The 13,231-nt window shown below is 34.9% G+C and overlaps 1 protein-coding gene across 7 annotated transcripts in view; it reads left to right on the top strand.

Moving 5' to 3' along the window:
* SHOC2 (SHOC2 leucine rich repeat scaffold protein) overlaps positions 1 to 13,231 on the top strand; it is a 97,382-nt gene that overhangs the window by 32,268 nt on the left and 51,883 nt on the right. The gene's annotated exons all lie outside the window — the stretch shown is intronic.

The raw sequence follows: 13,231 nt of genomic DNA, 5'->3' as shown, positions 1-13,231 counted from the left end.
GTAACCTACATAATTTTTAAAAATTAATATAATACCCTGATTAATTAAAAAGGAGAAATAAAAGGAAAATATTGTACATTTTGTATGTCAATATGTAAATGCTTAGGCACAAGAATACTTAGAAAACTGGATTTATTATACATTTTGTATGTCAGTGTGAAAATGCTCAGGCACAATACTAGAAAATAATGAAGAACAAAAGCTTGTACTTACATCATTATAACAGCTACAAATGCAAACTTATATAGGTGTATTGTATTGCTGAGTCAAATACCAAGATCATTATGGGTATCAGTGATTGTCAGAAGTAATGAATAACTCTTAAAGTTCTGAGCTAAACAAAGTAGCCTTCCCTCTAGAATGTAGACATTGTTTTTACTTCCTGAAAAGTGTAAAAAATTTCAGTTTATATGTAAAATGGCATTAAGTTCTAGGCACTCAAACTTATAAACAGGTATTTTCACTTAGTTATATATCTGGTGGGCATTTGAAGGTTGTGCAGCACGCAAGAACAGTTCTTCTCGTCTCCAGATCCTGCCTGTTAAATGCCAGCAGCAGTTCCCTAAGCATTGAAACAACCTAAAGTGAACTTACAAATTCCAAAATACTGTTATTCAAAGTAGTTGGAATTTACCCTTATATTTGGCATGGCTTTATTGCATGGTTTCCAAATTTGGCCCTGCATTGGAATCACCTGGAAAACTTTTTGAACATACACGTTACTGTTCCCTACCACAGATATTTATTTTGTTAGCAGTTTTGGTTTAGGCCTTACGATTTCTAAGCTCTCCAAATGATTCTTATAGAGCATGTCCAGCACTGATTGAGCATTTGAGAATCATTCATTAGATTGTTGTAGTAGCCCTCTAACTAGTTTTTCTGCTTTCCTTCTGAACCCCTGACTTTTTAAAATCATTCTAAACAGTATCAGGTAAATTTTTAAAAATATGCCTGTGATCATGCCCTCTTCAGGAATCCTTTAGTGGCTCTTCATATGTACTCTTGGCAGCCCCTGAAAGTTCCCTCCTGGAACATTAGGCTTTAGATAGTAGAGTTTGAAAATCATGATGCTGCACAATAAAGTCTAAATTACCAGGATCATCATCCTCATCCTCCCTGTGCACGTAGAATATGTCACTAAGTTTGTCAGTGTTCTCTCCTAAATATTTGAGTGTACTTGTTTTCCACCTGTTTTGTAATATTTTAGTGTAACATATCAACTCTCACCTTGTTACTGCAGTAGTCTTCTAACTGGTCTCTTGCTTCTGCTCTTTCCTTCAACAATCCATTTTCTACACAAGGGTGTGAGAGATCCTTTTAAAACATATCATATTATTCTCTTAACAGTTGAATGGTCTAGAAGAAAATCTAAGCTCATTATGGCTACTAAATCCTGTATAATTTTGTCCTTTTTATAACTACAGTCTGATCTCCTATTATTCTCCCTCATATACAATGCTGAAACATTAGCCTCCATTTAGTTCCTTTGTCTCACAATGTCCTTGCATATCTCAGCCTTTACATGTTATTTTCTCTTTGCGAATTACTTTTTATTTGTTAGGGTTTTTTCCCTACCCAACTGTGAGCACTTTGAGGGCAGGAACCGTCTCTCTTGTATTTCTTTAGTTCTTACCATGATGCCAAGCACATGGAGGAATTCAATAAACATTTGTTAAATGTATAATAACATAATTACAGTATTTCTTTTGCTTAAAGTCTTCTTTGGATTCCATTTAGGAATTGTTTATGTATGTTGTGTTAGTGTTCATCTTGCATACGTGTACCATTTATAAAAATACCTAAGTTTTTGTGCATTGCTTCTTTAATATATTGCCCAAACCATGCTACATAATAGTCTCTAGTTCCCCTCCTCCTGGGCCCAATGTAGTTATAACTCATTTGCCTTTCATTTTTCTACATAATGTTCATCTTTGGTTCTGTAATACTTGTCAAATATGTTACTTGTATTTTGGTTTTAATTGAATGAATTACAAAATAGTTAAATTCTTTATTCCCAAGGAAAGAAACTATTGCAACTGTCCTTTTAATTTGACTCTCAAATTCTAAGAGCAATGGTGTGACATCAGCACAACACTGCTTACTGGATACTTTCATGGTGATGGTAGTGCATATAACATCACAGGTATTTTCCCTCATTCCACTCCCTCTTCAATTTTTCTTTTTCCTCTTTTTACTAAAAGCCCAATCAGTTTATGCTAGATTTTGTGACAAATAAAAGTGGAGATGCTGAGTATTTTGATGTATAATAGCCCAGCTTTTGAACTAATTCTAATTCTAATTATCTTTTAACCTTATCTGGAAGATAGAGGAGTGTATGCCTAAGATGTTCCTGGTTTACTCATCATTATTTTATGAATGATCATTCTGTTAACTAAAGTGTATTTAAATATATTTGTACTTGAAAAAAAGAACCTTTTCTTTCCTGGTAATATTTATGAAATATGTCCCTTCCCAAATGAGTGGTATCGTGAACAGGTATGTTTTTTTATCTGATAGTGAAGAAGATTGAGAGAACTCTTTTCCCAGCCAATTTGAATGACTTATTGTCTTTTTAATTCTTATTTTCAAAATATGTTTTTTCAAAAATGTTTTTAAACTTCCACTTATTTAAAAATATCAATATGCTTCTTTATAATCTACGTATGGTAGATTTGTGTTGTCCATTGTATTTTATTTTTTACATTTATCATTCAAAATAATTTTAGACTCATAGAATTTATAAGAATAGTGCAGTGTTCCCTTGTACCCTTCACTTATTTTTCACCAATGATAACGTCTTATATAACTATAGTACAATTATAAAAATCATTGATAGTGACATTGCTACAATACTGTTAACTAAGCTACAGCCCTTGTTTGAGATTTTTACCAGTTTTTCCAAGCACTCTTTTTTTTGGTGGGCAGAGGTTGATAGTCCTATGGAATTTGATCACATATATAGATTATTATAAGCAGCACCACAATCAAAGTACAAAACTATTTCATCACTTCAAAGAAGCTTCCACATGCTACCCCTTTATAGTCATACTCTCACCTCACCCCTAAGCTGTAGCAACCACTGATTTGTTCTCCATCACTATAATTTTGTCACTTAAGAATATTAATATGAACAGAATCATACAGTATGTAAACTTTTGATATTGACTTTGTCACCTAACGTAGTGCCCTTGAGATCCATCCAAGTTTTTGTGTGCAAGGATAGGTTGTTCCTTTTTATTGTTGAATAGTATTCCACTGTATGGATGTACCACAGTTTATCCATTCACCAATAAAAGACAGTTGGGTTGTTTCCAGTTTTAGGGTATTACAAAAAAAGCTGCTGTGCACATTTGTATACAGGTTTTAGTGTGAACATAAATGTTCATTTCTCTACGATAAATAACTAGGAGCACAGTTGCTGGCTTGTATGTGAAGTGTACATTTAACTATGAGAAACTGCCAAATTGTTTTCTAGGGTGGCTGTACCATTTTATGTTCTCATTAGCAATGAATAAGTGGTCTAGTTTCTCCACATGTTCACCAGTACTTGGTATCAACCATACTTTTTATTTTAGCTCTTCTAATAGATATGTAGTTATTTTTGCATTTCCCTAATGGCTAATGATGTGTTGAACATGTGCTTATTCACCGTTTGTAGCTTTGGTGGAGTGTCTACAAATCTTTTGCCCATTTTCTAATTGGATTGATTGTTTTCTTACTGTTTAAAGGAGTTCTTTATATATCCTGGGTATATTTTCTCACAGTCTGTAGTTTGTCTTTTCATCCTCTTAAATGAGTCATTCTCAGTGCAAAATTTTTTAATTTTGATGAAGTCCAGTTTATCAATTTTTTTCCCTTTAAGGATTGTGCTTTGGTGTCATATCTAATAATTCCTTGCCTAACCTTAGGTCATAAAGATTTTCTCTTATGTTTTCCTCTAAAAGTTTTATAGCTTTATTTTTAGCATTTTGATCTTTGATCCATTTTGAGTTAATTTCTGTATAAGGTATGAGGTTTAGGTCAAGGGAGTTGTTTTTTGTATGTTTGTTTGTTTGTGTGAGGAAGATTGGCCCTGAGCTAACTTCTGTGCCAATCTTCCTTCCTTTTATGTGGGATGTGACCACAGCATGGCTTGACAAGCAGTCCTAGGTCCACGCCTGGGATCCAAACCTGTGAACCCCAGGCTGCTGAAGCTGAGAGTGTGAACTTAACCACTATGCCACTGAGCCAGCCCCCGTTTTTTTTTTTTTTTTTTTTTGCCTCTAAAGGTCCAGTTCCAATAGCATTTGTTGAAAGGCTATTCTCCGTTATTGAATTGCTTTTGCACGTTTGTCAAAAATCAGTTGGACAGTGCCAAATGCTGGGGCGAGGTTGTGGAGCAACAGTGCTGGTGGAAATTCAAAATGCTATGGCTACTTCAGAAGACAGGTGGACAGTTTCTTAGAAAAGTAAGCATACTCTTGTCATACAACTCAGCAGCTGCTCTCCTTGGTATTTACCCAAATGAGTTGAAAGCTTGTGTTTACACACAAACCTGCACAAGGATGTTTGTAGCAGATTTATTTCTTCTTTTCTTTTGTATTGTCTTTGTCTGGTTTTAGTATTAGGATAATGCTGGTCTCATAAAATGAGTATTTCCTGGAAGAGATTGTGTCAGATTGGTGTTATTTCTTCTTTAAATGTTTGTTAGATTTCTCCAGTGAAACCATCTGTGCCTGGCAATTTCCTTTTTGGAAAATTTTAAACTATTAATTCAATTTCTTTAGCAGTTATAGATAGGACTATTCAGATGATCCTTTTCAGATGACCTATTGGGTGAGTTTTGGTAATTTGTGGTTATCAAGGATTTTGGTCTGTTTTATCTAAATTGTTGAATTTGTGTCCATAGTGTTATTTTTAGTGTTCTCTTATCCTTTTAATGTCTGTGGAGTATTTAATGATTTCATCTCTTTCATTCCTGATACTGGTAATTTGTGTCTTTTTTCTTTGTCAGAGTTGCTAGATATTTATCAGTTCTGTTGATCTTTTTAAAGAACCAGGTTTTGGTTTTGTTGATTTTTTTTTTCTTTATTGCTTTTTAGTTTTTAATTTCCTGGATTTCTATTATAGCTCCCCTTCTGCTGCTTTCTTTTGCTCTTCTTTTTCAAGTTTTTGTTGTGGGAACTTAGATTACTGGTTCGTGGCCTTTCTTTTTTTCTAATATAATCATTCAGTGATATAAATTTCCCTTTAGGCACTGCTTTAGCTACATCTCATAGATTTTGATATATTTTCATTTTCATTCGGCTCAATATATAGTTTAATTTTCCTTGATACTTTTTGACTCACCAATTATTTAGAAGTATGTTATTTAATTTCCAAATGTCTAGAGATTTTTGTTATCTTTCTGTTAGTGATTTCTAGTTTGATTCCATTGTGGTCAGAGAATATACTGAGTATGATTTCAATTCTTTTAAACTTAAGATTTCTTTTATGATTCAAGATATGGTCTATCTTCATGAATGATCCATGTACCGTTAAAAAGAATGTGTATTTTACTTAAATATTGAGTGAAATGTTCTGTAAATGTCAATTAGATCCATTTGGTTTATGATGTTTTTTGGTTATTCTATATCCTTACTAATTTTTTTATATTGTGGTTTTGTCAGTTACTGAGAGGGGGTTTTGAAATCCCCAACTGTAATTGTGGAATTTTGGATTTCTATCGGTTTTTAGTTTATGTCTTTTGAAGCGCTGTTCTTTGGTGCATACACAGTTAGGAATGTTTTGTCTTACTGGGGAATTGGCCATTTATCTTTGTATAATCTCCCTGCTTGTCCCAGGTAATTTCTTTGCCCTGAATTCTATTTTGATACTAATATATCCACTCAAGCTTTCCTCTGATTAGTGTTTGCATAGTATACTTTTTTGCATACTTTTAAACCCCCCTTTGTTATTAAATTTCAATTGAGTTTCTTGTAGACAGTATATAGTTGAGTTGTGTTTTTTAAAACTCATCCTGACAATCTGTGTCTTTTAGTTGGTGTGTTAAGACCATTTACATCTAATGTAATTGTTGCTATGTTTGGATTTAAATGTACCAGTTTATTATTTTCTGTTTATTCCTTCTGTTTTTCTTTTTTCTCTTTCTGTTTCTTACTATGAGTTTCTTGAACATTTTAGAGATTTTAATTTATCTGTATTGTTTTTGAGTAGACTTCTTTCTATATATTTTTTCTTGTGATTGTTCTAGGGATTACAGTATACATCCTTAAGTTCTCGTAGTCTATTAGTATCAACATTTTACCACTTCAAGTAGAGTGTAATAATCTGAGCATCATTTTGGTCATTTTACTTTCACTCTTTTATCATATAGTTGCCTCAGTACCTCTATATATGCTGACAACCATCTCAGAGAGACCTGTATGATTTCTGATGAGAAAGCCACTGTCATTCAAATCATTGTTCCTCTATAGGTTTTTATTGTTGTTCTCTGGCTGCTTTCAAGAGTTTTAGTTTTCAGAAATTTGATTATCATATTCTGGGAATGGATTTCTTTGAGTTTTTTCTGTTTAGAGTTTGCTCAGCTTTTTGTCTCTATAGGTGGATGGTTTTTTTAACCAAATTTCAGAAGTCTCAGTCATTGTCTCTTTAAATGGTTTTTCAGCCTCTATTCTTTCTTCTCTCCTCAGGACTCAGAAGAAACAAATGTTAGATGGTTTTTTCTGTCCCAGAACTCACTGAGGCTCTTTTGAGTTTTTAACATCTATTTTCTTTTTGTTGTTCAGATTAGATAATTTCTACTGATCTTTCTTCAAGTTCACTGAATCTCCATTCTCCTATTGAGCACATTCAGTGAATTTTTAAATTTCATTTATTATTTTTTTATAGATTTAACATTTTCATTTGATTCTCTTTTGCTTTTTTATTTCCTTGATGAGACTTTATGCTTATTTGTTTTCAGAGTATGTGTAGTTGTTTGAGCATTTTTGTTGTTGTTTTTGAAAGCTGCTTTAAAATACTTGTCAGATAATTGCAACATCTGTGTCATTTTGGTGTTGGTGTCTGTTGATTGTCTTTTCTCATTCAAGGTGATATTTTCCTAGTTCTTGGTATGATGAGTAATTTTGTATTGTACTCTGGGCATTTTGCGACTATTATGAAATTCAGATTTCTGTTTAAATCTTCTATTTTAGCAGATAACCTGTATTGGTTCAGAAAACACATCTCGACCCATTTTTGTGTCTTTGGTTCCAGTATAGTTTTTAGAATTTTTTCAGGGGTATTCTGGTCTGTTTTGCTTCTGTGCCACCCCAAGTCCTTTCTGAAACATAGGTGGTATTCCACGTTACAGTTAAGTTCTCAAAGCATTTTTTGTTTTCATTCTGGTTGGTTTCATGCATGAGCTTCTAGGGAGTGTGCCTGGGAATACACAGAATGAAAGAATCCCTTTCTCCAGCTCCCTCCTCTCCATAATCCTCTCCCTCTGCCTCCTAGTTTTGAAGGGGTGGTGTGCTGCCTCTGCTAACATTTGCTTAGTGCAGGGCGCGGGTTGATCCACAGGGTTCTTCCTTATAGCACAGCTTTTGCACTAGTGGGGAGGGAGAGGGCTACCACTTCTTGGTTGACATTTGCTTAGTGCAGGGTAGGGATGGTCAACAGGTCTCTTCACCATCTTGGCCACAGTACTGATGCCAAGGGGGATGTGTGGAGCTCTGTTCAAGTTAGGGTAGGGCTGGGATGGTTGGCAGAGTGTCACTCCACAGTCTTTGTGGCCCCAGTGTCAGTTAGGGAGGAGTAGGACATGACTTCTTATGTGGTGTTCAAGTGGAATAAGGAGGATATAGTCAAAAGGGTTCTATCCTGCATTGCTGTTTTCTTCATAGTCCTTTGACTAGAGAGAGCAGACTTTTCTTAGACCTTTTTTTTCTTTGCCTATTGGTGTTTTTGGGTTATGAGCTTCTCTACTGCTCAGGGCAGGATATGTAGACACAAAAGTGAAACCAAAAAAACCTCAGAGAACTCACCACCAGGTCATCCTTCACCCAAGGTCCCTAGCCAGTCTACCTTCTTTTCTCTGCCTTTCAGAATCTTCTGCTAGTTGCTTTATGTATTTTGCCCAGGATTTTAGGTTGTAGTTAATGGGAGGTACAGGGTGAAATGAACTTATTTCAGCTTGTCTGAAAAGAGAAGTCTTATTTATTGTAATTCAAGATCGAATACGGTCATGTGCCTCATAACAACGTTTTGGTCAACTACGGACTGCAACGACGGTAGTCTCATAAGATTAGTACTATATAGCCTATGTGTGTAATAGGCTATACCATCTAGATTTGTGTATATACACTCTATGCTGTTCACACAGTAATGAAATCGCCTAATGATGCATTTCTCAGAACATATCCCATTGTTAAGCAATGTGTGATTGCATTGTAAAGCTTTCACATCTACATTTAGGGGAAGACTAAGGAATATATTTAGTATATATGACCTATTGATGTGTTTTTTTAAGTAAATAATTATTACTGCATGTGATGATTATCATTATTGTCTTATACCAAGAATAGATCTTACTAGGCTAGTGCTTTCTCACTTCTATCTCCCCTCCAGGTCTCCTTCCCCTAGAATGTAGGAAATCGTAAGTATTTTAGTAACAGCTAAAAGTAATGTGAGTATATTACAAGAGCAAGGAATATTTTTTTTTTTTTTACTTTTTACATCCAGTTTGCCTAAAAGTTACAGTTCCTGAAAGGAATGATTTAAAGTCTGAAACAGTGATTTAGGTCTGTGGTCTAAGGGCCAAATCCAATTTGAGGCCTGTTTTGGTCAAGTTTTATTGAAACACAGCAGCTGCTGTTCATTTACGTATTGTCTACAGCTGTTTTCATGCTAAAATGACAGCATTGAGTACCTGTAACAGAGAGTGTCTGGCCCACAAAGCCTAAAGTATTTAATATATGGTCCTTTATAGGAAAAGTTTCTTGACCCCTGACTTAGACGGTATTGGAGGCCTAAATTATTATAATCACCATCCTCATCCAATTATGATTTGGACACTTATCTTTGAAATACAGCATTGCAAGTGGGAAGAGCATACATAGGCTTTAGAGTCAGGCAGACCTGGTTTTGAATTTTTCCTCACTTATTACATACCTGACTTTCATGCCTCGTTTTTCTCATATGTAAATACAGTATAGAGGAACTCTTCTGCTTAGGAATTTGAAGTTAAGAGTTTTCATAATTTGGAACATAGCTATGTATCAGAGAAAAATTGCATCTACTGAGACCTCCACCAAGTGGTAGTTTCTTGTTTGGTGTCATTTTGGACTAATGGTAAAATGGACTTAAGGGACCTAAGTTGGTTATAAATAGAGACACTTATTAATCTCTTTCTTGATGTGGTTGTGAGAATATGAAATAAGATAAAAAGCCCCTATCAAGTGCTCCATATGTGGTAGCTGTTAGGTGCCGGGGAGTCATCTTGGGTGGTAAAAATCCCAGTATAAAAACGTGAGTGCCAGCCTTAGCTTAATAATTGATGCAATTTTATGCTTTTTAATTAGATCTTAAGCGTTTTGAGAATAGGTACTATCATACATAAGTGGGTGCAAGATTCAAATTTTATGCAAAGGTACCTGTCTCCCAAAACATTATATAGTTAACGTGATTAAAAAAAAACTATTGAATGGTTTATTTCTAGGAAACATGAAAGATTACTCTCAGTATGTTTTCTCATCAAAAATAGTTTAGCAGTGTCACCTAATTCAGGTGGATTAGACCCAGAAATTAATTTTGGGCTGTCAAGTCATTTTTTCATTCTCCTAGACAAAATATATTTTTACTGGATTTGAAAGCTTTTTAGTTAATAGGCAAACCTGGTTAGTTAGTTAACTCCTTTCAGTAAAGCATGGTGATAATGTCAAGGCCCAAATTCTATTCTCTGTGACTATATTTTTATGAACTGTGACTGAACTATATACCAGTAAATCTCTTAGGTACAAGAACTGCAGGATGAGTAATGGGATTGGTTAGTTCAAATCCATCACCATTCTAGGAAAGCTATCAAATAACTCAAGTATCTATAGTATGAACTTCAGATACAGTGGAGGGTATTTATAGATTATGGGAAGTCCCTTTAGATTTCAGTGGGTACTTTAAATTACTAGTAACTTGTTTTGTTGTTAATACACTTCCTTTTCTCAGCCTCTCCTTTACCCTCAATTTTCATTATTTTAGAATTATATTTAAGAAATACAATATTCAATATACCAGTTTTTAGATTTACATTTGTTTCCCAAACTTGATAAGCATTTGCTGAGACATTTATTATTAAAACAAATGTTTCCTAGATCCCTCTCCCTAAAGATTCTGATTCAGTGGTTTAGGATAAAGCCTGGGAATTTGTTTTTTTAAACGAATATCCAAAGTTTGGTTTATTTTGTTTTTTATCATTAGGGAAGTTTGGGAAACATTGGAATAGGAGATCAAGAATTCCATCTTTAAAAATGCCATAGTGTGTTGACAAAAGTATTATTTTTAACTCTCCCCAAATTACTTGAAAATCTGTTTTAGGGCCAGCCATGGTGGCCTAGTGGTTAAGTTTACGCGCTCTGCTTCAGTGGCCTTGGGTTCATGGGTTCAGATCCTGGGCGCAGACCTACACACTGCTCATCAAGCCATGATGTGGTGGTGTCCCACATACAAAATAGAGGAAGATTGGCACAGATGTTAGCTCAGGGCAGATCTTTCTTACCAAAAAACCTAAAATGAAATAAGAAGATTGGCAACGGGTGTTAGCTCAGGGTGAATCTTCCTCAGCAAAAAAAAAAAAAAAGGAAAGAAAAAACAAAACAATGTAATTTTTAGTAAGCAGAAACTTTAAAGTTTTTCTAGTATACTTTTTTATGAGGATAGACTTGTTCTCTAATACCTAACATCTATATTTTTTATGCTTTATGCATCTCACTTGATCCTTTCATAGAAGGTACCGTTTTAAATTCAGTACATACATATCTTGCTAAATAGAAATTTGATTTTCAGAAACTTGGTATAATGACATTTCTTAAATACAAATTGATAAGCCGTGCCTGTGTTCCGTCTGCTGTGTATATCGTCCATTATTCACTGTTGTATGATTTTAGTAAATGTGCTTTCATTTTGGCTCACTGGCATTACTTTGCAAATCAGTATCTCTGAAGTTTTTCTTAGTCTCTCCCCTTTGTAGCTCAAAATAATTATTTTCTCTCTTTGAAGGGATCGTGAGTATTGGGGAGTTACAGCTTTTCTGGTGTACTAGCAAATAATACCATGTTTATTTAATGGTAGAATCTTAAATACCAATAGAGTTCAAACTCTCTAGTCTGGAATTTGCAGATCATCAGTCTTCTACCCAGCTCCTATTGTTCCTGAACGTCTGACCCTTTGCTTCAGCCAAGACTCAGCGTTCACTTTTCTGTGGCAAACTAAGCTCATTCCCTGTTCCAGGCCTAGCTTATCTTTTCCTTATATCCATATGGAATGATTTGCCGCCTCTCTTTTACTTTCTTGAACTTCTGTACACAACCTTTTTCAGCCATTCTCACTGATGTCAGTTTTCTCAAAAGTGCTATAGTGTATGTCACTCATTTGAGGATTTAATAATATACTACCTTGCCAGTTACTTAGTTGTCATATGTGAGTGTTTTGGCTGTGTAATTAAACTGTAACCTTATATAGGGTACAGCTCACATTCTCTGTATAGAAATTCTTAGCACAATCCTGGGCATTTAGACTATCAGACACTTTTCGTGGTTTGATACAATTTTATTAACTTCTTTTTTAACCTCATAAGCTAATCAGGTAAGATGTTGTCATTTTGTCTTTAATCTTTAAGGCCTTGTACCAGATAAGATCAGTTAGTTGTGAAATTAATGAGAGTCACAAAATAAAAATTATATTTTAAATTTCCAATTGCTTAGGGAGGACTGACTCCCTCACAAAGGTTTTGCTCATCTCTTCAGCCTTTGTGGATACTTTTGGTCAGTCCTTTTACCAGTGAACTTTTTCTACTTTTAAGAATCCTTCTCACCTTTTCAGTTCCTAGAATATAGACATCATTGAAGATTCCTCTTTGTTACTGTGTCTCAAAGGTGGTTCCTAGATCTGCCAGTGTCACAGTCACCTAGAGTGCTTAATAAAGAGCAGATTCTTTGTTGTTTTTTTTATTGAGTTTATGATAGTTTACAATCTTGTGAAATTTCAGTTGTACGTTATTGTTTGTCATTCGTGTTGTTAGGTGTACCCCTTCACCTTTTGTGCCCACCCCTCACTTTCCCTTTACCCTGGTAGCCACTATCTGTTCTCTTTGTCCACATGTTTGAATTCCTCATATGAATGGAATCATATAGAGATTGTCCTTCTCTGTCTGGCTTATTTCACTTAACATAATTCCCTCAAGGTACATCCATGTTGTTGTGAATGGGATGATTTTATTCTTTTTTATGGCTGAGTAATATTCCATTGTATATATATACTATGTCTTCTTTATCCAATCATCAGTTGATGGGCACTTAGGTTGCTTCCACGTCTTGGCTATTGTAAATAATGCTGCGATGAACATAGGGGTCATGGGACTTTTGGAATTGCCGACTTCAAATTCTTTGGATAGATACCCAGTAGTGGGATGGCTGGGTCATACGGTATTTCTATTTTTAATTTTTTGAGAAATCTCCATACTGTTTTCCGTAGTGGCTGCACCAGTTTGCACTCCCACCAGCAGTGTATGAGGGATCCTTTTTCTCCACAACCTCTCCAACACTTGTTACTTTTTATTTTGGTTATTTTTTGCCATTCTAATGGGTGTGAGGTGATATCTTAGTGCAGTTTTGATTTGCATTTCCCTGATGATCAGTGATGTTGAGCATCTTTTCATGTGCCTATTGACCATCCGTATGTCGTCTTTGGAGAAATGTCTATTCACGTCTCCTGCCCATTTTTTGATGGGGTTGTTTGATTTTTTGTTGTTGAGTTGTGTCAGTTCTTTATGTATTATGGAGATTAACCCGTTGTTGGATATATGACTTGCAAATATTTTTTCTCAATTAGTGGGTTGTTTTTTTCTTTCAATCCTGTTTTCCCTTGCCTTGAAGGAACTTAAAGAGCAGATTCTTAATGCTCCTTTTCCTGAACTATTTGCTCTTCTCCCTACATATTTCATTTTGCTCATTTTGTTCTTTTGTCAGACTGACTGTTGTCATTCTGTCACCTCCACCTT

Source organism: Equus przewalskii, chromosome 1, assembly GCF_037783145.1.
Source record: "Equus przewalskii isolate Varuska chromosome 1, EquPr2, whole genome shotgun sequence".
NCBI classification, from domain to species: Eukaryota; Metazoa; Chordata; class Mammalia; order Perissodactyla; family Equidae; genus Equus; species Equus przewalskii.
This window is presented reverse-complemented; position numbering and strand designations above follow the sequence as displayed.